Genomic DNA, 26000 nt, shown 5'->3' with positions numbered 1-26000 from the left:
AATGTTTATCATAAAAATAGACTTATCAAGCCTTTTTGGAGGATACGAAACTCTGCGAGTAGTCAAGGAAGGGGATATTGAATCCATGCCTTTTGCATACTATTAGGAAAAGAATTTTCATTATCTTCGGGACCTGAGAAGAAACTTGTTGGTTTTTTGGGCGTGCAATGTCTGATGGTGCTTTTATTGCAACCATATGTGATGTAGCAGTAGATCCCAACTATCAAAGGAGAGGGATTGGACTAAAAATAGTGAAAGATCATGAGGCTTTCGACCTACTTTTGATTCCTGTTGAAGAGAGTGATCAAAGAGTAGTTTTTTTGTATCTTGGCAGTTGTTATATTTTGCAAGCTACCAACGATCCATCAACCTTTGCAAGACATTAGTAACACAAATAGATGCGTCTGAATGGAGGTTGCTGGCAGTGATGAAGCGGAGTCTCATGAGGACACATCACCAAAAGCTAACGAGTATGAAAATCAAGAAAACAGAGAACCAGTCTGTGCAATCCAATCAGATATAGATGATATAATCATCACAAGGGGCATCAGTGGTGCCTTCACTACTAAGCTTCTCCAAAATCACAGCGATGTTGTTCTTATCGACCCGTAAGTACATCTCTGGGTTTGTATGTGTGCTCGCACGCATTATTAGAAGCTGGGAATTTCTCCTTCCTGGTGTAGATGAAATGGGACTCTGTAAATTTCTCTATCTAAAGGTGTGGGTTCTGAGGAAGGAATTTCTCACTTGAGCAGGAAGGATCACCTTAGGATCCCGTATGGCCAACTAAGATCAATTGTTTAGCCTGATTTTGCCGAAAAGTGTCTCATTCTTCATTCGGAATACCTACAGAAAGGCAGGCACGTGGAAGGTTTTGCAGAGAATGCCTCCATCACTGAGGTTGTGACTACCACTGGCGAAACATTGCCTTTTGATTTCCTTGTCATCTCTATAGGTTCTATCTATACCAGACCTGCCAAGAAAACGGAATGCATTCAACATTTTCAATCTGAGAAGAAAAAGTTGAATGAGGCAAATAGTGTCTTGATCATTAGAGGAGGGAATGTTGGTGTGGAATTAGCTGGGGAGATTGTCATTGATTGTCCTGAGAAGAATGTTGCCGTTGTGCACAGTGATAACACGCTCATTGAATTCTTGGGGCCCAAAGCCTCCAAGAAAACCCTCGAATGGCTTGTCAAGAAGAAGATCAATGTTTATCTCAATATAAAAGTGAACATTAACAGTGTCTCAAGCTTGTCAAAGTCCTGCACAACATCCAGTGGAAAAACCATTCAAGTTTATCGTCATTTTGTTTGTGTGGGAAAGAGAGTGAGCTCATCATGGTTACAATCAAGTGCATTCAAAGAGGCTGTGGAACCAAGCTAGGGCATTCTTGATGTGGAAAAAGAAGGGTCTTCTAGAGACCGGCCTTTTGAGGAGTTTTTTATTAAGGATATGGCTGTGGATTTGAACATAGAAAATAATTATATGTCTGAATCAAAAGATCATGTTGTCACAACAGAGTTCAGCTCTTCTGATGTAAAAGAGGGAGTTGCTAAGCTAGAAAGCTAAGATCATGTTGTCACAACAGAGTTCAGCTCTTCTGATGTAAAAGAGGGAGTTGCCAAGCTAGAAAGCTAAGATCATGTTGTCACAACAGAGTTCAGCTCTTTTGATGTAAAAGAGGGAGTTGCTAAGCTAGAAAGCTGTTTGTCTCATCAATCTTCTGAAGAGTTGTTGGAATGTAAGCATGAATTCATTTACAACAAGAAAGAGAAATCAGTTCTAAGTAAGAACACCTCTCCTTCAAAGAAGTCAAGGCTTCGCAATTCTTTTGGGGAACATTCTGATGCAGGATCAGTCCAAATCAGTAGAAATCATGAGACTGGTAGTGGAGAACGTGTTGTGGAAGTTGCCACTACAAGCTAATTTGGCTTTCTATTCGTCTTCAGTTATTGGCAGAAATAAAAACAGAGACTTGACATCATTTTCTCATGTTGCTTATTCACTTGATTAATCTTCTATCTTGGAATTTCTCAAGGACCTCTGTGGTCGCGACTTTGCTTTTGAAAACCCTTTGACACCGCTACTGCTACCGCTACCCTTACCCCTACCGCTACCACTACTACCACAACAACAACAAACAATTAAAAAAAGAAAAGAAGAAACAAAACAATAACAATAACAACAACCTCTCTCTCCTTCTCTCTCTTTCTCCCTCTCTCTGTCCCTCTCTTCCTCTCTTTTTCTCTTTCCCTATTATGTTTAATGTTTTCTCCCTCTCTCTCTCTCATTCCTTCTTTCATTTTCTATCTTCCTCTCCCTCTCTCATTTCCTCACCCTCCCTTACCTTCTCCCTCTCTTTTTCTCTTTCCCTATTATATTTAATGTTTTTTCCCTCTCTCTCTCGTTCCTTCTTTCCTTTTCTCTCTTCCTCTCCCTCCTCTCCCTCTCTCATTTCATTTTCTCTCTTCATCTTCCTCCCTCTCCCTCTCCCTCTCTTTCTCTCTTTACCTATTATGTTTAATGTTTTCTCCCTCTCTCTCTCATTCCTTGTTTCCTTTTCTCTCTTCCTCTTCCTCTCTCATTTCCTCTCCCTCTCTCAATACACATGAATTTTAACAAAAACAAGTAAAAGAAAAAGAGAAAACACAAAAACAAAGAAAGAAGGAACAATGCACTTACCGTAAGGGCTCGAGGATGGATTCGGTGGCTTCTCTTCACGACGACGGCTCCTCTTCGCCCTCCATACACTTCCTCTTCTTCGTTGAACGGCAACGGTGGCAGTGAGAACCTTTTCTTCTCCCTCTTTCTCTCTTTCTCTCCCTCTCAAATGCAAAATAATGCACTCAGGTTTCGGCCCGCTTTTTTTTTCATCTAAGCACCATCACTATTAGCGTCGCAAATGCTATGCTGTTTGCGACTCAAATAGCGACACTGCTATTTTGCGTTGGAAAGGGTCATCACTATACCTCCATACCCTTGTAGTGAGAGAGGGAGAGTAAGAGGGAAATAGAGAGGTGGAGGGAGGGAGAGAAACAATAAGGGAGAGAGAGGGAGGAGTGATAAATAAGTAGAGAGAAATGAAGGGAGAGAGAAAGAAAGAGAAAGAGAAGGAAGGGGGAGAGAAAGGAAGGGAGAGGGAGGGAGAGACAAATAGAGAGATGGAGGACAAGAGAAAAGAGAGAGAGAGAGAGAGGGGATGAGAGAGTTAGAGGGAGATAGAAGAAGATAGAAAAAGAGAGATGGAGGGTAAAAAGAAATATAATGAGAGACAGAGGGAGGGAGAAGGAAAGGGAGATGGAGGGAAAGAGTGAGATAAACAGAGGGTGGGAGACCTTGCTTCACATTTCTTATTTTTAAAATTTGTTTATTTTCTCTATTTACTTTTGTTTGTGGAGACATGGATGGAAAAGAAATAGAGAGGAAAGAGACACAAATAGAGAGGTAGAGGGAAAGATAAGAATAGAGAGCAAGAAAGAAAAGTAGAGACTAAAATGGGAGAAGAGAAACAATGAGGGAAACAAAAGCATAATGTCTGCCATAACATAGATGAAATGGGCAATGATGATAGGTGTGACATCCAAGATCACGAGACATATCTCAATTAGGGTGTCCCATGTCCTTATACTCAGCGCAAGCTAGTATTTCAACAAAAGTGTTACTTGTCTATAGACCAGGTGCGATGCTTTGGTGAGTTTCAATTAGAGATTATTCACTAAGAAATTTTAGACTTTGAGCCAATGGTAAGAAACGTGTGTACCAATCATACTTTACATTCACATTGTAATTGAATATAATATATAATAGTATTATATGTGCCCTAGAAATATCTATAGAGAGGTGTCATTCTGTCCCAAGGAATGAACCTATTATGGCCCATAAGAAGAGTTTGTGAGTATGCAATAGATGGAGTGCTCGAGAGTTGATAAACCCTTGGAAAGACCACGCCACAACTATGCCCTTAACACCATAAGAGATGTTGGGCCTTTCAAACCTTCCTCCAATCTTGGAGCCCGAGACGGAGGTAATAATTGATGCATTACTGCCCATGCATATTGAGTCATCTGATCCACTAAGAGAGGAGGCATCCATACCATTATATGATGGGTGTTGGTCAAGTATCTTGCTTAAAGATGCTACTTGTGCTGATAATAAGTGTATAGACAAAGTATAGATGGAGGGATGCAAGTGTGAATGAGTTGTTCAAGTACTTACTATGCTCCTGTCTTTGACTTCATTATAACAATGGTTTTGATTCTCTTGAAAGGTACTTGGATTTTTTTTTGTCAGGTTGCTAAAATATTACATATTGTCACCTGAAAACACGATGCGTGAATCTTGTGATGATGCATGACTAGTGTTACAAAAGCTTGGCATAGACTACAACATCCATGCATGTATCAATGATCATGTGTCATTTCAAAGAGACTATGAGACTATGAAGAAAAGTTCAAAGTGGGTGCTCCTAGGTATTGACAAGACTTGTAAAGAATAAACTCTCCCCTCATAAGGTTCTCAGATACTTTCTACTTATACTGCATATATGTCACATGTTTTCTACATCAGGTATAGCAAGCTTGATAAGGTGACATGCACAAAATAAATTCACAAATGGAGTCCAAGGAATATCATCATATTCATGCGCATGGAGTCACATTGACTCCAACTTTCCAAGCTTTACATGAGAGCCAAGGAATCTTCGACTCAGTCTTGCTATGAATGATGTGAATCCATTTGGTCTCTGCTCAACTTCTTATAGTGTGTGCCCTATAGTCCTTGTAAACTAAAATATCATGCCATGGCTTTCTACAAAGAAGGGAAAGATGATTCTTAGCTTGCTCATTCCTAGGTGCTATAAAGTTAAGAACATGGATGTTTTTCTCTGTCCACGAGTTGATGAGCTCATGATTTTGTGGGAGGGGGTCACTATGGAAGACATGAGCAAGCATGTTGGACGACGCTCTACTAATATATGAGCTATTCTTATGTGAACCATACATGACTTTCCAAAATTTGGGGAGTGCTCAGGTAAATGAGCTTCTATTCTCATTGCCAATATCTAATATGGCTCATTTATATTTGTATTGACTAGATATGGATATTGGGACAGGTCGTCTGATTACCTTAGGTTATCATGAAAGTCCACTGTGTGGACCATAATTAGACTTTTGAAGGTTTTAGACCATGAAGAAGATGGCATATCAAGGAACACTACTTCTTGTCGTAGGGCCATGAATTGAGGGCAGGTTTTCTTCGATGATCCCCAATACAAATGAATGCCCAAAGCTAGTATGAGTTGAAATTGGTTCTTGAGGAGTCGCTTCTAAGTGGAAATTCAATGATTCTCAATTTTCTATGAGTTGCCATATTGGATCACTTACAGATCAATCATTTTTAAATTCCATGCACATTTTAAAGAATGTGGACAGCCTATTGTGGGACCATATCACAAGAAAGAGAGGCACTGTAGTAAGTGCACGAATGGATTTGAAGGAGGTAGATAAGATGGAGGCGTTTTGTCCACAGTCCCCAACTCTGATGGTCGCTTGCAACTACCTTGTGCTCCTTGGGTTATGTCCAACTAAAGAACAATGCATAGTGAAGCAAAGTATTAGGTCTATCAAAACCTCGATGGATGTGATATGTTTCCTAAGGTTTGTTTTTCCTAAAGATAACCAAATAACATAATTAAAATCCCATGATTGGCACAAGATATTCCATTTTCTCAATCTTAATAGAAAGTGCAATAAACATTTTACTATTTTTTATCAAATTGATGTTCATAATGCTTTAAATTTCTGGCAATTCATACTATGGATCATGATTGAAGGGTGTCTCACTCCAAAAATACATTCGGTGATTTATAAGTTATGGAACTTAGTGCAATGGATCTCACAAAAGGAGATCAAGTTATCCTCTATTGAATCCATAAGGTGGAGAATGGTGGAGACTGTCTATCTCTTTTAGAAGTACCTATCCATGAGCATGCTCGCGATACAAACTCACCTCCTGGTGCATCTCATGGAGAAAGTGGAGATTGTAGGACCCTTCCATACCCAATGGATATTCTTCTTAGAGAACTTCATGAAAACCCTAGAGGGCTTTGCACGATGAGCTCATTGAGAAGGTAGCATAGATGAAGGTTGGCTAGTATTGAAGGCATTAATGCATATTTTGGAGTGGCTATCGATGGTGAATTTAGATAATAGTATGCCATGGATACTGAAGGATGGTGATAGACTGACAAGAGATGTGGTGGTTAGAAATGAGGTAGAAAATAGGATGAATGGTGTCATAGAGAAGAAAGAACACCATATTGGGGAATACGGAAATTTTCCATAAGTTTGGGACACATGCTCAAATATTTGGATTTGACATAACTTGAACACCATAACTCCCAATCGAGTGCTTTACAACTCAATAGATTCCATTTTTCAAGCGCTTTCCAATGACAGGTCACATCATATGGTTTTCAGAAACTTATTGGCATGTTATCCAGGTGCCACCTTTTTAGTATTCAAAAATGGGAATTAGGAGATTCCCAAACTCATTAGTATTGTATTAAAGTGATTTTTTTTCTGTGTTGTATCATGTATCCATGGAGAAGTTTCTCGATAGATACGAGTAGGCCAAAAGAGACAATTATAATTTTGGTGCATTACATGCCATCGACTGGTTTGATATCTGAAGGGCATAGAGGAGATGGCCTGGTTTATTCCTACAAGGTGTTTGCATGAACCTGTGAGACCAAAGCTTCACGTGAAGGGGTAGAGGTCTTTTAGGGAAAAGTGAAAATTCTCGAGGAAATGTAGTTTGAAGATGACCACACACTTTCTTGTTGTCATATCTGGAGGTAGATTCTAAGAAAAGATGGAATGATCTGTGCAACACGTTTGTCTTATTGAGTCATTGTGAATATGTGCATGACCTTTTTTGTTAAATTTTTCACCATACAAAATAGTCACAAATTCTTATTAACCCCTTTTTGTGAGATACTTATATGTGATATTGAACATGCAATCTTCTATCCAAATTTCTGACAACCTCGTTGGTGGTATGTTGTGATATCAAAACCTGAGAGTGCTCGAATGTATGATGAAAGAAATGTCCCTAGTGTGGACAAGGAGAGTATGTAGGTAGAGGGGTTGATGTTGCGGAATTGGAAGGTGATGAGGGCTTGGATCAAAAATCGCGTCTAAATGTGCGTCTATGAGGCATTTTTGTTGTAGTGTAATTAGAAAACTAAAACAACTTGAGGAAAGTGCGGTGGATGAGGAAGGATATCTTTTCAAAGGAAATGAATAGCAAGGGCGCTGACCTAGATTCTAGGTTATAATAGTCCCGGTTTATGCTATTTTAGGGGAACGGAATGGGACCTTGCTTTATGGTGGAGATGTCGAGCCTTGCATCCCTCTCGTTTCCCATTGATCTCCATAAACCAAGTGCAGTGTTATTGTCATGTTAAGGGTTAAAGGTCTACCACCGGGGCTTAGATCAAATGAAGAGTATGGGATTCAAGGTTTTGAGAGGGGGAAAAGAATGGAGTTTGACAAGATTCGGGTTTTAGAAATGACTTAGATGAAGAAGAAGATTTCCAGCTTTTTCTATGTATTTAGCATACATGAATGGAATGAATGTCTCTAACTTGATTACATCAAATGCATTTGGAAAAATAAACCATTACATAAAGGATATTCTCAGATTTTTAATCCAAATGCATATATTAAATGCAAGCTCAAATGGCTTTTATCTCATGTACATAGACTGATTACAACTCCAAGAAACTAGTATTTTGATGGTAGACTCAAGTACATTCAAGAGATGGACCAATAGTACATGAAATGCATTGGTGGAGCATAATTTTAACTTTAGCCCTGTTTTAGAACAGAAAATTCCAGCCCATAATCAAGCTCAAAAAGTTTACATAAACTCAAGAATAAGCTCCTCTAATCATTAATGGGTAAAGCCCTGATGGTAAGAGGTCATTTTCTTCTATTACATCCACATGAATCACTTTTTTGCTCATCAAAATGGACAAGAACAGTGGGCTGCCCTGTTTATGACTAGTTTTTTCAGCCCATAATAGCCCATACACCTTCAAAATCCTCCCCCTTTGCTTGCCCCAAAGTCACTCAAGTACTTGGGTACAAGTCAGGTTTCATTGGACCATGAATAAGGTAAATAAAATGAGAGAGGACGTACAAAAGAGCAAGCTGAATACTTTCTCTCAAATTTTCCCCTTTTATAGACTAGCATACCATGCATTTTTGTTACACCAAATGGATGGGTAAGAGGAGCTCTCACCTTTCTTGTTTGTATCTTCATCTTCAGCTCTAGTTTATCTTCAATTTGCATGCTCCAAAGCATGCTCCATAGCTCCAGTCTTCTCCAAATGTTGCAGGTATGTAGGCCAATATTTTGTGCAGAAAAATGCAAGCTGCATCTTGCTCAGCTCCACTTTACTTTTTGACCTGCTTAGGTCACTTACAGGTCATTTTAGTCCATTACTTTAGGTCCCCCATGAACCTAGTAGACTTTTGGCATTTTTCTTGAGTTCTAACCATATTTTGCACTTGAATCAATGTGATTTATCCTACAGACTGACAATTACTTCCAGCTGACCAAGTTGTAGGTTCCCATAGACTTATTTTTTAATCAATATACATGATACAACGTAAAATTGTATGCTAAATACAAAAGAACTTATGTAACTAAGTCGGTTATTGGGTAACAATGACTAAATTATGTATGCAAATTTCTCATATAAATCCTAGTAAAGTTCTTCTGTGTTCTTAAGAATCCCATGATTTATATTATGAACAATAAACTCTTTGGCATTCACCCCCTCCTAACCTGCACATCCTCCGGCATGTGCCATTTCATAAGATTATAGGTTTAAGGAGGGTCTTCTTCTTATATATCTTCATCTTCATCCTCTAAGTCTTTTTCTGCTTGCTTGTCTTCAAGTAGATGGCTCATATCCAAGTCATCAAGCTCATAAGTTGAAGATTCTCTTCTTTTGAAGAGCTTGATTCGTTTCCCGGCTATTGGTACTTTTACCATGGTTCCATCCATTTCACCCAAAGAGTAAGTAGCATTATTATGTACTACTTTTACTATATATGGTCCAAACCATCGCTTGGCTGACTTTCTATGAGCACTATATTGATTTTCCAAGCTGCTATCATAGACAAGTACCCAATCATTCTCTTGAATAGCTCTGGGACGGAGTCGATGATGCTTGTCAAACCTCTTCTTATTCTTTAATCTTGTTGTTTTCAGCCTTTCAATGGCTGTCTTAATATCTTCTGGCCTTCTTTCAAGTTGCCTTGTGTGCAGAGTCAGCAACTCTTCTCTATTCATGCCTTCATCCCATGGTAAGATACTCCATGTGACAATGGACTCCTCAATAGGCATAATAGGTGGCTGTCCATATATTAGTTCAGTCGGCATATAACCTGTTACTGCACTATGGGTAGTTCTATCGGCCTATAATTCAAATGGTAGCATTCTAGGCCATTCTCTCATCTTTCCTTTGCAAGATTTTGCTAAAGCTTTAAGAATTGGTTGATGACCTCTTTCGCTCTTACCATTGCCTTCTGGGTTGTAGGCTGATGTAAGAGATAGCTTGATTCCCAATTGAGCAAATAAATGGGGAGCCTCATCAGCATCCAATTCTCCTCTATCAGCAATTACTTTGGCAATACAACCATACCTGCAAAATACTTCTTCAAGTAAAAATCTACAAATAGCTTGAGTAGACTTTGTTGTCAAGGCTTTTCCTTCCACTTGATTTGTGAGATCTTCTCTAGCAAGTACTAGATATCTCATGTTCCAAATTCCTGTAGGCATGGCTACTAAATCAATAACCCATCTATAGTGAATGGATAAAGGAAAGGTAGGCTGAAGCCCATCTCTATGCTTAACCATAGAGTACATTTGACAAACATGAGAAGACTCAACAAAATGCTCAATGTCTTTATACATGTTTTGCCGCCAAAATTTCTCTTTTATTTTGGCAAAAGTGCCCCATATGCCTCTATGACTAGCCAATAGGCTTTCATGAAATTCTTGCATGACCTGTCTTTGAGTCTTTTTGTCTCCTAAGACACGAACAAGCGCCCTTCCTTTCTTTTTCGCATGCTTCCAAAGGTAGCCATCTTCAAGAAAAAAGCCATAAGCTTTTCTCTTGATTCTCTTGAATTCTTCATTAGTCCAATCTTCCTTCTTTGTCATAGTGCTAAAAAATTGGCCAATTTCTAGCCAATCATCTGCATAATATTCTTCTTTAAAGTGTGAACAAACCATAACAAAACATTGAGCATGCTATCTATCAGCTACCCACTATCCTTTCTTTGGTTATTTCTTCCTTCCTTGCTGATGTGAATTTTTTTTAGCAGCTGAACCTGTTGTACTTGCTGTAATTATTGTTGTACCTGCATTTTTGATAGCTAAACTATCATTAGGTACAGCTCTACTTGCTGTTTTCAGATTTGAACATGCATTTACAACATCATTTTTAGCAAATATACAATCTAATTCTTTCTCATCCATCATTTCTTATTCATCCTTATATCTGGCACGCGAAAGCATATCAGCAACTGGATTATCTCATCCTGCAATATGTTTCAAATCAGGATTTAAGGATTTAATATAGGCTATCCATCTTAGCATAGCTATGTCGGGAGTGGAACAATTGGCAATCATGCCCAAGAGTGGAAGACAATCTGTTTCAACTATTACATGTGCGCCCATGAAGTACTCCCGGTCACATTTCAATGCAGTTATTACTCCCCAAAGTTCTCTTTTAATTTGAGTATACCTTCTGTCTGTTGCCTTCAAGGTCGTCTTGTCCAACTGCCCATCCTATTCCAATAGGACTTGTGTCCACTGCGAGTATAATAGGCTATCCATTAGAGTAATTAGCCCTCTTTAAGGTGGGGGCTGAAATCAGCAATTTCTTTAGTTTTCGAATAGTTTGAGTATGTTCTTTTTCCCATATAAACCTTTGGCCTTTTTTTAGCAGTTGATAAAGATTTTTAGCAACATGAGCAAAATGTGGGATCCAAATAAGGTAGAAGACACATACACCAAGAAACCTTCTCACCTCCGAAACATTTGTGCATATTTCCTGCATTTTGCTGATAGCATCAATCTTGGATGGAGAAGGCTTTCGGCCATATGGACCACACATATGCCCTACCACAAGAACTTCTTCGACTCCAAAAATATATTTAGCACCTGAAAGAGTAAGATAGACTTCTTCTAATTTAGACAAGATTTGAGCACAATCATTAATATGATCGGAAACAAACTTGCAACATCCAAGTTCATTGAGTTCTTCATTCTTCTCATGAACTTCACATCCTTTGATTGGTACATCATGAAGGAAAGGAAGAGTTAATTGAGAAATATAATCTCTCAATACTTTATGCATGGCATTCATCATGTGAGCCACTGAATTCATAGCCCCTTGAGGTAGAGTACACATGCGGACTAAGCCAAGAGGTGTCTTCATTGTGGTAATATCTCGGCTTTCCAAAGCAAGCTGAAATTGGTCATAGCCTGAATATAAATCTCCCATGGAATAAATTTCTCTACCTACAAAAGCTTCAGCAAATTCATCAACAATTGGCCCCGAACCAACATTTCTAAGAGTGACTTTATTGACAGGCTGTAAATCTTGAATGAATCGCAAAGATCCATTCTTCTTAGGCATGGTAAAACATCAGTTGGAATATGGAGCTGAAGATGGCTCCAATATTCACATTTTTATCTTTTCATTTAGAAGCTTCAATAACTTAGGCAAATGAGCCCTTGGTACTGGAATTGGTTTAAGATTCCAAGGAACGTGCAGGACCGTAAAAATCACCATTGGTGCCACAACGCTTGGATCCACACAGCCAATTTCATGTGGCTGAAATGAAAAAGCTTTGCCATGATTCTTTAACATCTCCATGAAGATTTTCTTTTCAGCTGGCAAGAGAAAAGAGTCTTCACCAATTTTCAGCTCTTGTAGACTTTTTGTTGTAAATTGGTGACCAATATCCTTGGGATCACGAAGGCTTGTTTGTTTGGATACCCTTTCTGCCAGTCCTTCGCTTTCAGGTGGTAGAGGAGTAGCTACCACTGGCTTGACCTTTTTATCAATCGTCTTATACTTTGTTTCTACTCTTATCTCTTTCTTGTTTGGCTGTCCAAAAGCTTCATGATCTGCAAATTCTTGAATTATGTCATACATATCCAATGTGCATACCTGTATGGACTGATTTTCAGCTTGATTTTCAGCATGAACAACTGCATATATTTCAGCCATTGTATCATTATAAATCAGCCCATAAAATATCCCTGAAATGTTTTCATCTTTAGGAAAAACATCAACTTGCTTCAGTTCTTGTTCAACGTGACATAGATGCTGTCTTTCAGCCCTATTCATGGCTAAAAATTGTTTATAACAGCCCACACTATTGGCCGTAAAAACCTACAAGTCAGTTTTTGGCCTTGCCTCCTTTATATGTGGAGTCAATTTTTTTTAGCATGATGCACTGCTATAGCCTCCACTTATAGCAGTGCTACCCGAAAACCCTTAAATTCTCGGGCATTAGGAGGAACAGGATGATCTCTCAATTGATCCCTGTTCCAGTGATGATTTACACATACAGTCAAGAATTGGACAGCTTTGTCATTATCCTTCTTATCTGAGCATATGATGAACCATCATCAAGGGCCTTTGTCTCTAAACGGGACTCAGAAATAAAAGGTTGTCCAAGAATGATAGGATAGCTGCAGGAATCTTGAACAAAGAAATGAAATTCATCTTTTACATTACCAATAGTAACTTGTACATAAGGGCATGCTGCATAAAGATCGCCAGAAGAGTTATTGGCTGCTTTCATGCGCCATCCTGGGTCCACATCAATGGGCCATCCGCCATTCTCATAGAGACTTCTTGACATGACAGTAATCTCCGAGCCATGGTCTATAAGGGCGATGCATGGAGTCTCTTTTTCTCCAATCTTGACAATGGTTTCAATGGTCGCCCTTGCCCAATGGGTACGGGAGTAGTGACTACTAGGAATAAAGCGAGCATCACTTTCTTCTTGCATATTGTGAAGATGAGCTTCTTTCTTAAGCATGGACTGCACTTTATATTGAGAAGTCCCCACCATAATAGCTTCTTCGGTTTCTGTTTCATAGATGTCTTCATCTTTGGCTTCCATGGCTGCAATCAATTCTTTGATTGCCTCCAATCGAATCCCTTGAGTTTTCAGCTTCTATTCATCCTGCAAATACACATGAAGTGCTTGCAAAAAGGCATGCACAGATTCTTCAATTTCCTCACCAACATATTGTCTTTTTCATTTAATTACATCAATTATGACATCATGAAATCCTCCTTTGGAAATTCCGAGAATTTCACCTAATGTAAATTCAATTCTACTTCCAAGAATCCTTTCTTCTAGGATCCGCTTAAGATCCATTGCGGTCTCTATATCAAACTGCAACTTTTAAATAGGATGTTTTCTGTTTCTTTTTCCTTCTATCTTCTTTGCTTGAGGGGCATCTCCCATATCAAGCTCTAGCGGTGATGGATTTTCAGCAATCTTCTACTGGTCTGGTTTACTTCTTGTCACACGTTTAGTTGGCAGAAGGACCGGCAACATCTTTTTCTCTTTTCTTCTATCATGGCTTCATGATTATTAATTGCAGCTAACCGAGCAAAAGCTGAAAATGAATCAACTGACTCGGTCCATCCGGTTCTTCCTCGGATGCATTAACTGGCAGTAGTTAAATCATCTTTGGTTGCCTTACCTTGCTCCATGCGATCTAAGGCCTGCATCCACACTTTAGATTTTGCATTAGTTTTACATGCTTTAACAATTTCATTAGTTGGCTCAATTTGCAGTCCATAGGTTGCTGCATCAACAGCTGCATAGCCAAATCCTCCAATCTTTTCTTCATGCCACTGTTGCCAAAATTTGGCTCAAGAGGAAGCCCGATTTTGGTTACATGAATTTTACCATCCTTCCCAAAGACTAATTTTTGTGCTTCAGCTTCACCGAATGCACCGCACTCCCTCTTATCACGTTGTAGGCTATCACACTAGATATAGCATCTTTGGAAGCCTTCTCCTACAGATCTTTTGGCAGTTGACCGTCCCCTTTCTTCCACTTTCACATCAAGACTTTCCACTTTGGAATTAATCTCCGTTAGATTAAGATGGAGATCCGGCATGCTTTTAATTAGCTCGTCCATAACATTCTTCTTTGGAGATGGAACAGTCGAATTTCTTGGTTGCTCGGCCATAGAGACAGGAGGTCGAGAAACAAGAACATGCTCCTTCATGGATTCAGTTGGTGCAGGGGTTGATCCCCATCTTAGTTGCAATCGCTCTCTTCAAGCAATCATATTAACTACTTTAGTGACATCACTCCAAGGAGTCTTCAATCCCGTCTCAGAGCCAGGATCTTCAAGTTGATCAGTTAGCTTCTCTTGAAGGAAGGGATCTACAGCCTTTAGAAATAATTCAATCTTCTGGCTTTCCATACATTGTTGATCGTCAAGATTTAGTTGAGCAAATTTGCTTTCAACTTTGCGATGAAGAGCAACGGCAGTTAGACCCTTATTGGGCCTTTCGACCCATTCAGTGAAAACTTTCTTTGTCATAAGGCCAAAATCTTCAAGAAAAAATTCTTCTCGAAGAGCCTTCTTGAACGCGGACCATCCCGCATCTTTTTGGAAAAGACCATGAATTCGGTCCTGGAGACCATGCACGGCCAAACGGGCAAAATATCGGCTCCAAGCATAATGAGGAACTTCGAAGAAGACCATCTTGTCAGTATAGAGGCGGATAAAAGAGGACACATTTTGCCCATTAAATTGCTTGAGTTCTTGCCCAACTACTTCCAAAGCTTTAATGGCGGCGGCATCATTTCGCTCTTCTTCTTGTCTCTGTTGTTGTTGCAATTGCAACTGCTGTTGAAACTGCAATTGTTGTTCTTGGCTTTCTTGCATCAGCCCAACCAACTGTTGCAAGGCATCTCCTCCCAAACTTGATGATTGTCCCATTGTACTTCCTCTGCCGCAGCGGACCTTCACGTCGGGTTCACCATTGTCCTCATGTTAAGGGTTGAAGGTCTACCACTGGGGCTTAGAGCAGAAGAAGAGTATGAGATTCAAGGTTTGGAGAGGGGAAAAAGAATGGAGTTTGACAAGATTCGGGTTTTAGAAATGACTTAGATGAAGAAGAAGATTTCAAGCTTTTTCTGTGTATTTAGCATACATGAATGGAATGAATGTCTCTAACTTGATTACATCAAATGCATTTGGAAAAATAAGCCATTACATAAAGGATATTCTCAGATTTTTAATCCAAATGCATATACCAAATGAAGCTCAAATGGCTTTAATCTCATGTACATAAACAGATTACAACTCTAGGAAACTAGTATTTTGATGGTAGACTCAAGTACATTCAAGACATGGACCAATAGTACATGAAATGCATTGATGGAGCATAATTTTAACTTCAGCCCTATTTTAGAATAGAAAATTCCAGCCCATAATCAAGCTCAAAAAGTGCATATAAACTCAACAATAAGCTCCTCTAATCATTAATGGGTAAAGCCTTGATGTTAAGAGGTCATTTTCTTCTTTGATATTAAGAGGTCATTTTCTTCTATTACATCCACATGAATCACTTGTTTGCTCATCGAAATGGACAAGAATAGTGGGTTGCACCATTTATGACTAGTTTTTTCAGCCCATAACAGCCCATACACCTTCAAAATCCTCCCCCTTTGCTTGCCCCAAAGTCACTCAAGTACTTGGGTACAAGTCGGGCTTCATTGGACCATGAATAAGGTAAATAAAATGAGAGAGGACGTACAAAAGAGCAAGCTGAATACTTTCTCTCACATTTTCCCCTTTTATAGACTGTCATACCATGCATTTTTGTTTGACCAAATGGACGTGTAAGAGAAGCTCTCACCTTTCTTGTTTGTATCTTCATCTTCAGCTCTAGTTTATCTTCAGTTTGCACACTCCAAAGCATGCTCCATAGCTCCAATCTTCTCCAGATGTTGCAAGTATGCCGGCCCGCATTTTGCGTTGAAAAATGCGGGCTGCATCCTACTCAACTCCACTTTACTTTTTGACCTGCTTAGGTCACTTATAGGTCACTTTAATCCATTACTTCAGGTCCCCCATGAACCTAGTGGACTTTTGGAATTTTTCTTGAGTTCTAACCATATTTTGCACTTGAATCAATGTGATTTATCCTGCACACTGACAATTACTTCCAGCTGACCAAGTTGTAGATTCCCATAGACTTATTTTTTAATCAATGTACATGGTACAACTGAAAATTGTATGCTAAATACAAAAGAACTTATGTAACTAAGTTGGTTATTGGGTAACAATAACTAAATTATGTATGCAAATTCCTCATATAAATCCTAGTAAAGTTCTTCTCTGTTCTTAAGAATCCCATCATTTATATTATGAACAATAAACTCTTTGATAGTGTGAATCCGCTTCGGCCCTGGCGTTTCTACGTAAAGTAGTTCACTCGGGGTTGGACGCTAGTTACCGTTTAGGAAATGACCATTAGGGGAAACCCTAATTCAGGTCGGTCCTAAGTGGGAATGGCCAGAATACTTCCGCTATGTAACAAACGTGGAAAGTCCTAGATCGTAAACCCCGTAACATTCAATGGGAGTGCCGGGCGAAGCTTTCTAGACCTTCTTTCCGATGGACTACTAAGACGTGTCCTGAAGGGAATAGGTGGACACGTTATAGTTGGTATCAGAGCAAACCAACGAAGGATTTTTTTTTCAAGAAATCTTAATAAGAATAAGTAAAGAAAATATTGAGAAAATTTCCTTACTTTCGATGCTATCTTGCAGAATTATGAAGCATGGAACAGGTTCTTAGTGTTCCAAGTCATGTTTATGATCGCGATGCATTCCCCGGATTATCGACAAAAGATCGATATGATGAACATCCTAGAACATATTTATAATCCATCGCATTTATACGTGGAATGGAGATGGACGGGTGACTCAAGAATCTACTACATAGCTACCCACTGGTTTGCGTACCTTCGAACCAACCTAAAGAGGATCAAGTGGTTGGAGAATCTGAAGATCGTGAAGCTGTTCATTTTTGTGGAGGCTCACATAAACTCAACTTTACATATTGAAGGTTGGAGGGTTGAGCTAAACTCATATGTATACGAGGAAGTGACCTCCGCAATCCTCGTTGAGACAGGATCAAGGTGTTGGGATGCTACGAGAAGAATGGGTACCAAAGGAAAGGATACCTTAATCTTCCAATGACTTACCAATTCCTAAAGATTCATGACCCGAAACCATACTATTATATAGTTCTCGTAGCTAAATGTAATACAATATTATTCTCCCCGAACTAAATGTAACAATTGCTCTATCATCCCATGAAATATTGTACTCCGAAAGGGCTAGGCCCATATAAATGGAATAATACTTATTTTTATCAATGTTTGTCTTGTCTATAAGAATTGATAGAAAGTTAAGTGGCTGGGTTTCTTGGTTGATAACTAAATTGGGTATGAAATATAAAAATCATAATGATTAGCGAGTTATAATATTAAAAATCCTCTATCTAGGCACAACCCGAGGTACAGATTTCCAGTTCGCCCCCTACATCAAGTACTGTCGTGATCCAGGAGAAGAAGTTTCTTATCAAGTAGATTAAGCCTCCAGAATTTGATGGGAAAGGTAGGACTGTCCAAGCAAATGCTGAGATTTGGATAGAGTCCATGGAAGTTTACTTTGAAGCAGCTGGTACTGCACCCGCCAACCAAGCTATGCTCACCAAGCTGAAGCTCACCAACGAAGCCAAGCTTTGATGGAAGCAATGGTGTAGAGATCAAGGGATCTCGGAAGGTTCTGTTACCTCGGAAAAGCTGAAGAAAGCTGTGCAAGGAAGATACTTACCACTTGTGTATCGCATACAGAAAATGAATGAGTTCTACAAGCTGAAATAGTTGGGACTCACTCTTGACGCATACTACTCAAAATTTGTTTCACTTCTGAAGTATGTGCCACAGATAGACATGACACAACAGGTGTCGAAATTTTGTGCTGGTTTAAACTCACCAGTTAATATCCGCCTCGAATCTATGCACCCAACAGATCTACAGGATGCACTCATTCGAGCTGCGCCCATAATTCAAGAGGTGCAGGCTAGGCCAAGAAGTAACAAAACTTGGTCTTATAATGAATCGAACAAAGGAGCATATAGGCCTCAAATGAAGAGAGTTCAAGGTCAAAACTAGGGACAAAGAAAGAAAGCAAGGACTAATAATGTCAATAACTTTGTCCCTACCCAAAGCAATGGCCAAAATCTTCGTTGTTTCCACTGCAACGAGCTCGGTCATTTCAAGAGGCAATGTCCCAAGCTTGGCGGAGGACATCGTCAAGCACCTTTCCAAAGAACTGGCCATGGCCAGGGAGCCCCCACCCAAGGCAGAGGAAGAACCGCCTGTGTTGCCAATAGGGAATTGTATGAAGAAGAAGATTTGACCATGGCAGCAGAGTTTGAAAGGACGACAATCCATGCCGCTCTTCATAAGAAAGGCCCGAATCACCAGTTTTTGGTGATTCAGACACCATCGCACTATCAAGGTAAAGGTTTCAAAACCTTGATTGATTGTGGCAGTACACATTCCTTTATCTCACCAGCTTGTGCAAGAAGATTAGGAATAGCCATAGTAGAAGCACCTACCCTGCTTGTGGAATTAGCAAATGGTTGTGAGGTCACTTATACCAGGCAAACTGCTAAAGTGGAATTCTTTATGGGAGGAAAGACGACTTCGGTCAAATTCAGAGTCATGAACCTAGGTATCTATGAGTGCTTACTCGGAATGGATTGGCTTAAACCTAAGGGTACCCACATCCATTGTGGAAAGGGCCAAGTTTCCTTTTGAAACTGTGAAGGGGAATTGGTCACAACTCACGGTGAGACTGGAAAGCCGAAAATTCAATTAACCAAAGCATCTCGGATTATAAAGGGAGTTAGAAAGGGACTACCTGTCTACTTGATTAAGCTCAATAAGTTAGATCAGAAGCAGGAGTCTAGTGAAGAACCTTCATGGCTAAAGGAGTACGCAGACGTATTTCTGGAAGAGCTGACAGAACTCCCGCCTCAGAGAGAAGTGGATCATGAGATCAAGCTATTGCCAGGAGTTGCACCAATTGCAAAGAGGCCTTATAGGATATCCATCCTGGAAGCAATTGAGCTGAAGGAGAAACTCAAGCAACTGCTAGATCAGGGCTACATCTGTTCCAGCAGTTGACCATGGGGAGCTCCAGTGCTGTTCCAGAAAAAGAAAGATGGAACGCTTCGATTGTGTATTGATTAGAGAGGGTCGAATCAATCAACTGTGAAGAACAAGTACCCTATTCCTAGAATAGATGAGCTTCTTGATCCTCTTCAGGGTGCCAAGATCTTCTCCAAGATTGATCTCAGGTCTGGTTACTATCAGATAAGGATCAAGGAAGAAGATATCCCAAAGACGGCCTTCAACAAAAGATATGGACACTTTGAGTTTCTAGTTATGTCATTCGGGCTCACGAATGCGCCTGCTACCTTCAACAGGTTAATGCAGGATATCTTAAAGCCATATCTTGATGACTTCATACTTGTCTTCTTTGACGACACCTTAGTCTATTCCAAATAGGAGGAAGATCATGAACCCCAGCTTTGCATTGTCCTTGAGACAATGAGGGCACACAAGCTCTATGCTAAGATAAATAAGCGTGCATTTTTCAAGCATCAGATTGAATATATTGGATTCATTGTATCAGCGGAAGGAATCTCTGTGGATCCGGCCAAAGTCAGAGATGTTCTAGAATGGCCAATACCAACAACTGCCAAAGAAATACGTAGTTTTCTTGGATTGACAGGATGGTATAGTGTCTTCATCAAAAACTATGCTTTGATTGCAGCACCTCTGAGAGATTTACTGAAGAAGCAAACATCCATTGCATGGTCAGCTACCAAACAATCTAGCTTTGATAGATTAAAGCAAAGTTTGGTATCAACACCTATACTGAAACTTCCGGACCTCAGTAAGGAGTTCGAAGTGGCAACTGATGCTAGCACGCTTGCCTTAGGATGTGTGCTCATGCAAGAAGGTCATCTTGTAGCATACTCTTCAAGGAAATTGAAGAGCCATGAGAAGAATTATGCTACCCGTGATCTAGAACTATTAGCTGTCATCCATGCTCTAAAGCTTTGGAGACACTACTTGTTGGGTAACAAGTTTACTCCAGTGACGGATCATAAAAGTCTCAAGTGGATCTTTACCCAGAATGAGCTCAACATGAGGCAACGTCGATGGATTGAAGTGCTGGCTGAGTATGATTTTGAAATCAAATATCGACCTGGAAAGGACAATATAGTTGTCGATGCACTTAGTCCCAAGGCATTTCTTAATTCTCTAATCCTACAAAATCCATCAACAGCTAGATCTCTAGCCACAAAGGTATCCATGCCAAATAACCCAATATTTGAGCTAGCGAGAGAAGAAGCATGCCATGATCCAACGTATCAAAAAATGCTAAGGGAGATCCCTATCAAAGAACATGACCAAAAGCTACAGGCTAAGTATCATGATTTATCTATCAATAGTGGACTTGTCTACTATAGAAGGAGATTATGTATACTGGCAAGCCAGTCACTTAAGCAGAAGATACTGTGGGAAGATTATGATTTCCCTTTCTTAGGACATCCTAGCTATGCCATGATCCTCAATGCAGTTAGGAAGAGCTACTATTGGGAGATGCTTAAAGGTGATGTTCTCAAATATGTCACTAAGTGTTTGTCTTGTCAACGTATCAAGGCTGAACATGTCAAAATGCCAGGGAAGTTGCAACCACTTGACATTCCCCAAATGAAATGGGAATTCATTAGTATGGACTTTGTTGTTGGCCTACCCCAAGTTCAGGGAGGATACAACTCCATCATGGTTGTGGTTGACATGCTTACTAAGGTTGCACACCTTATTCCTATCAAGGCAAACTATAAAGCCTCAGACATTGCAAGGTTGTTTATCAAGGAGATATTCAAGCTACATGAGCTACCCAGAAGAATCATTAGTGATTGTGATTCTCTCTTCACATCACACTTTTGGAGAGCTATCTTTGAAGCCATTGGAACTCAACTCAGTTTTAGTACATCCTACCATCCCCAAACTGAGGCCAAATGGAGTGAGTCAATCAAGTCATCGAGGATATGCTAAGGGCACACTGCTGCCATGAACCAAAAAGGTGGATTCAATACTTGCCCTTGGTTGAGTTTGCCTACAATGCTTCTTACCAACAAAGCATTCAGATGACCCCTTTTCAAGCATTGTATAGGCATGACTATTGAAGTCCCCTAAACTTCTCAGATCCAAACTTGAGGGTTGAAGCTTCAAGGTAGATGTTAGAAGAGATGGATGACCAAGTAAAGTCAATAAGACAGGACATCCAAGCCACCAAGGATAGAAAGAAGTCATACGTGGATTTGAAGCATCAAGATAGAATCTTCGAGGAAGGAGACATGGTCTTCATTTGCGTACAACCAAAGAAGAGTTCTCTATCCTTAAGAGATTGCAAGAAGCTAAGTCCAAGGTATTGTGGACCATACAAGATCCTCAAGTGCCTAGGACCTAATGCTTATAAACTGCAACTCCGTGAGAACCTAAAGGTTCATAATATATTTCATATCAACCTACTGAAGAAGTATATACCTAATCCTAGCCATGTACTTGATGACCAACAAGTTGAAATACCTAGCCAAGGAGTCCTTGAGCTACGGCCTGACAGGATCTTAGATTTTAGGGAGAGACAGCTGAGATCCAGAACCTTGAGAGAATACTTCTCCAGTGGAAAGATTATCCGGAGGAGGATGCTACTTGGATGGATGAGAGCACTCTCAACCAACTATATCCCCGGTTCATCTCGAGATGAGGACATCTCGATTCCTCCAAGGGGGAGAGAATGTAATATTTCCATTTGAAAAATATTACTAGTCTGACTTTCCACACCCCGCGTGAAACTCATGCAAAGGTTAATTCTAGCATTGGAGTTACCGGCAGTGCAATCTATAAATCGTACACGAGGAATCATGACCTCCCCATTGGCAAATCGAAATCGAGGTTTAAAACCCGCATAACAGTAGGTGAACTCCCTCTTGGGAGGAGGTTAAGAGGATAATGTTGAGATAAAATTATTGCAAAATTTTTTTATTTACCTTCCCTAGCCAATGCGTGGCTGAGGGAAGGGGATGGGCTATTAAGGGAAACATGAGGAGGTGGGCAGAGGACGCCATGCAAGGGGGCCATGTGGGGGGGGCAGGTCCCCTCTCCCCCAGACTATAAATATATCCCTCTAAGGGGGTGAAAGGAGGAGACGACGCCAGACTGTGGGAGACTCGAAGCTACCATAGTAGAGGAAGGAGGAATGGAGTGACGAGTTTCCGTGCTGCGACAACTATAACGTGGTGGAGGAAGGAGGGTGGAGTGACGAGACATTGCACAGTGCCGTGGAGGAGAGGGAGATGCCAATTGACATGCTGCTGCCTGTGGCTCGTTTAGCTGCCACCAGCTTTGCCGACCGGATTTACTGCTGCCATTCCACCTCACGGCCGCCATTAGGGTCTTCCAAATCCTCATCATCCACGTAGTCATTAATCTTTTTTTCTTCCACATGGCCTACACACACCCCCAAGAAGCTTCTTAGAAGCTTTTAAGGGGGCTTCTCTAAGCCCCCTTCCCATTGGATCACACACAAGCCATTCCCTAGCGTGGTTTTAAAGCCCCCTTCCCATTAGATCCTCAATAAGCACATCTCGTCTTTGAAGGAGAGGAAGCTACAAAGCCCTTCCCACTAGATTTCCCCCCATAAGCCCATCCCTATTTTTTCCTCGGGTCTTGTAGAGAAGAATAGAATTTCCCTAAACCCCCTTGTCCACAAGTTCTTTAAACCCCGCAATTTTTGAAGAAAATAAGTGTAAAGCCTTCCCATCAATCATCCACAAGCCCCTAGGCTTGGGATTTAAAGTTCCCTTTTCTGCAAGGGCCTTCACAAGAATCCTAAGGCGGCCTTCCAAAGCCGAATTCCGCAAGTGGGTACTTCTGTTAAGGAGTCGTACCTCAAAGGGATTTGCGCGTAGGAGGGAGACGGCCAAAGATCACAAGACTGTGAGCCAAGGCAAGAAGTTTAAATCCACAAAGGCAAACTAGAAGTCGATTTCACGATGACCCCTAAAAAGTCATAAGGCGCAACCACAGGAGGATCATCTCCTAATATTCATGTGGATATTTCACCAAACCCACAAGTCCAGGTTTTCTTCCTATTTTTGATTTACGTTGAAGTATTGCAAATATGCATGGTTAATTCATGGAATTAGGATGCACTTTTGCTTGTCAAATCCACCTAGTTGATGCGAATGAATTACATTGGCCATTTTTAAAGGAAGTAACTCACGATTGAAGATCAATCATTTATATTTTTTAATGGAATGAATGAAAAAGAACATAAGGTATCTATGCATTTTTAGCAAGTAGCCTTTGTGCATTGCAAAGTAACAAATCTAGAACAATTACTAATGACTATCATTACAAATTCGAGATTATTGTAGTACACCTTTGATTATGCATGGAAAGATTAAGTCACATGTCGTAATTTTTAGACAAATTTTCTTCGTAATGATTCATTAAGAAATTTAGCTATCAACCATAGGAAATTGCAAGGCATTGAAAGATTCTAGGGCTGCATGAAGTAGGCTAACTCTAGCTTCAATTGGCATAAATCTCATTTAATTGCGTAGTAGTTAGGAAAGATTGCGTAATGCTCATTCAACGTATGAATATTTCATTCAGAAATGTAGTTAGGGAAAGGCTGCATGGTTCATTTTAACATAAAACCTTAAAAGCTTAGTAGCATGAATCATGAATGCATGTCCTAGGATCAATGGAAGTTATGTGAATTTTAACATGTAATTGGTCTTAACAAGAAAAGTTAGGGATTGTGAATCTAGAGAAAATGAATTGCGTGCTTGTGTGAATTAATATGTAATGCACCTAGTTTTTCCCCTCTTTGATCAAGACAATATCTTTAGGAATAGTTCGTCCTTGTCGTAAGATAAGTAAATTCGATTACCCAAAACACCTAAACCGCAAAGGATTTGCTTAGGATGGTTAAATTGATATAATATACTCCAAGTGCTAACTAGGGTTTAGCACATTAAGGACTTGACCTAGTCGCACTTATTGCCAAGTCGAAACTCTCATACCCCAAAGTCCTACCCACATTCACGGAATGTAGGGACAATAGGACGTACTTGCAAGAAATGATCTAGGGCTTCTACCCTAAGGATCACTTGTTCAAAAGATGAAACTCGGATTGAGCTAGAACCCCTAGGACCGAACGATGTCAGCCTAGTGTAATCGGGAATGGATTGGATATGAAGACACCCTAAACCCTCTTTCTTATCTAATCATGATTCCGTGATTAGAAGACGTCGTTCGATGGGTGAAATAATCCCATGGATTAGATGCGACTCTTGTGCAAGAAGTTGCAACATCGCATGAACTTGTGGTTTGATCACAAGAGAATGGCCAACTCCTCGGAATGAGATTGGCAGATTCTTGCGCAAGTTTAACTTGCAAGAGGATAAGTAGTCATCGTGTTATATCATCTTTCTTGGGAAAATTTGCCAAGATAAGGGAATTAGATATTTGCTTGGAAGCAAAGGACCAATCAATAATTTGGAGCAACATAGTCGCCATGATTTACTGTTAATAGAACCTAAGGTATTGGTTAATTTGGGTTAATAGGGTGCGGCCCTAACCCAAGGACATAAGGGTTAACAAACAAACCCTTGGGGATCTTGCCGAGGCGTAATTGATCCTAGATCAAATGCTAGATGCATTCAGAGAGAAGGATTCACTCCTTAGCAGTTGGCTAAAGTAACAACCACTGAAAATGATTATGCTTGTAACAGTTTAGAGAGCATTGTTTTCTTTGTTTGCTCAAGGAACTAAAGGATGAAAAGATATCTAATGCTTCAGGTTGAAGGCCTGAAGGGAGAGGCAGTCTCAGTTACCCCCAACTATTTTCCTGACCCTAACCAAGGGGGTTGTTAGCCGTGCCGGGAAGGTGGACCGAACCCGCCGCGTGAGGTCTCTCCGTTGAGCGCTATTTGGAGTAGGAGGATGCTTGGGTGCCAAGGGGGTTTTGGCTGTAAATCCCTTGCCTTTCCGGCCTTGGACAAGAGGCCAACGTGACTGGGGATTGGATCTGGAGGCCCGCATACTAGTCTATGGGTGAAATCTTGGATTAGTAATCCCTGTGGATTGCTAGATAGCCTTCGGGCGGATTATGGATAAGCCTGCGGGTTGGACTTTATGAATGTATTCCAAAGAGAAATATGATAACCTGTTGAAAAGAAACTTGTTTGACACTGCTTTTCTATGTCAAATGCTAAGATTACGTGAAGGAACTGGTGTCTAATAGTCTAACTAAGGAAGTTGCTTGATGCATGTCCAACTAAATGTGGTAGGTAATTAGACAACTAAAACAACCTGAGGAAAGTGCGATGGATGTGGCCATGGGTCCGTCCTACGGATGGGTGGTCTTGGTTGGCCGGGAACTTTTATCAATCATAGTGGACAGCAAGGAGATCTTCTCAAAGGAAATGAATAGAAAGGGCGCTGACCTAGAGTCTAGGTTATAATAATCCTGGTTTATGTTGTTTTAGGGGAACGGAATGGAACCTTGCCTTATAGTGGAGAGATCGAGCCTTGCATCCCTCTCGTTTCCCATTCTCCTTGAACCAAGTGCAGTGTGAATTTGCTTCGGCCCTGGCGTTTCTGCGTAAAGTAGTTCGCTCGGGGTTCGATGCTAGTTGCCATTTAGGAAATGACCATTAAGGAAAACCCTGATTCAGGTTGGTCCCAAGTGGGA

The 26000-nt window shown here is 40.3% G+C and overlaps 1 pseudogene; it reads left to right on the top strand.

Moving 5' to 3' along the window:
- The first annotated feature begins 408 nt into the window (after positions 1 to 408).
- Positions 409 to 1386, top strand: LOC148011455 (uncharacterized; annotated as a pseudogene).
- The last annotated feature ends 24614 nt before the right edge of the window (positions 1387 to 26000 follow it).

Source organism: Lygodium microphyllum, chromosome 28 (assembly GCF_053477565.2).
Source record: "Lygodium microphyllum isolate KBCC chromosome 28, Lygodium_microphyllum_v1.1.10, whole genome shotgun sequence".
Lineage (NCBI taxonomy): Eukaryota > Viridiplantae > Streptophyta > Polypodiopsida > Schizaeales > Lygodiaceae > Lygodium > Lygodium microphyllum.
Note: the sequence above shows the minus strand (reverse complement) of the source record. Positions and strands in the feature narration are given on the sequence as shown.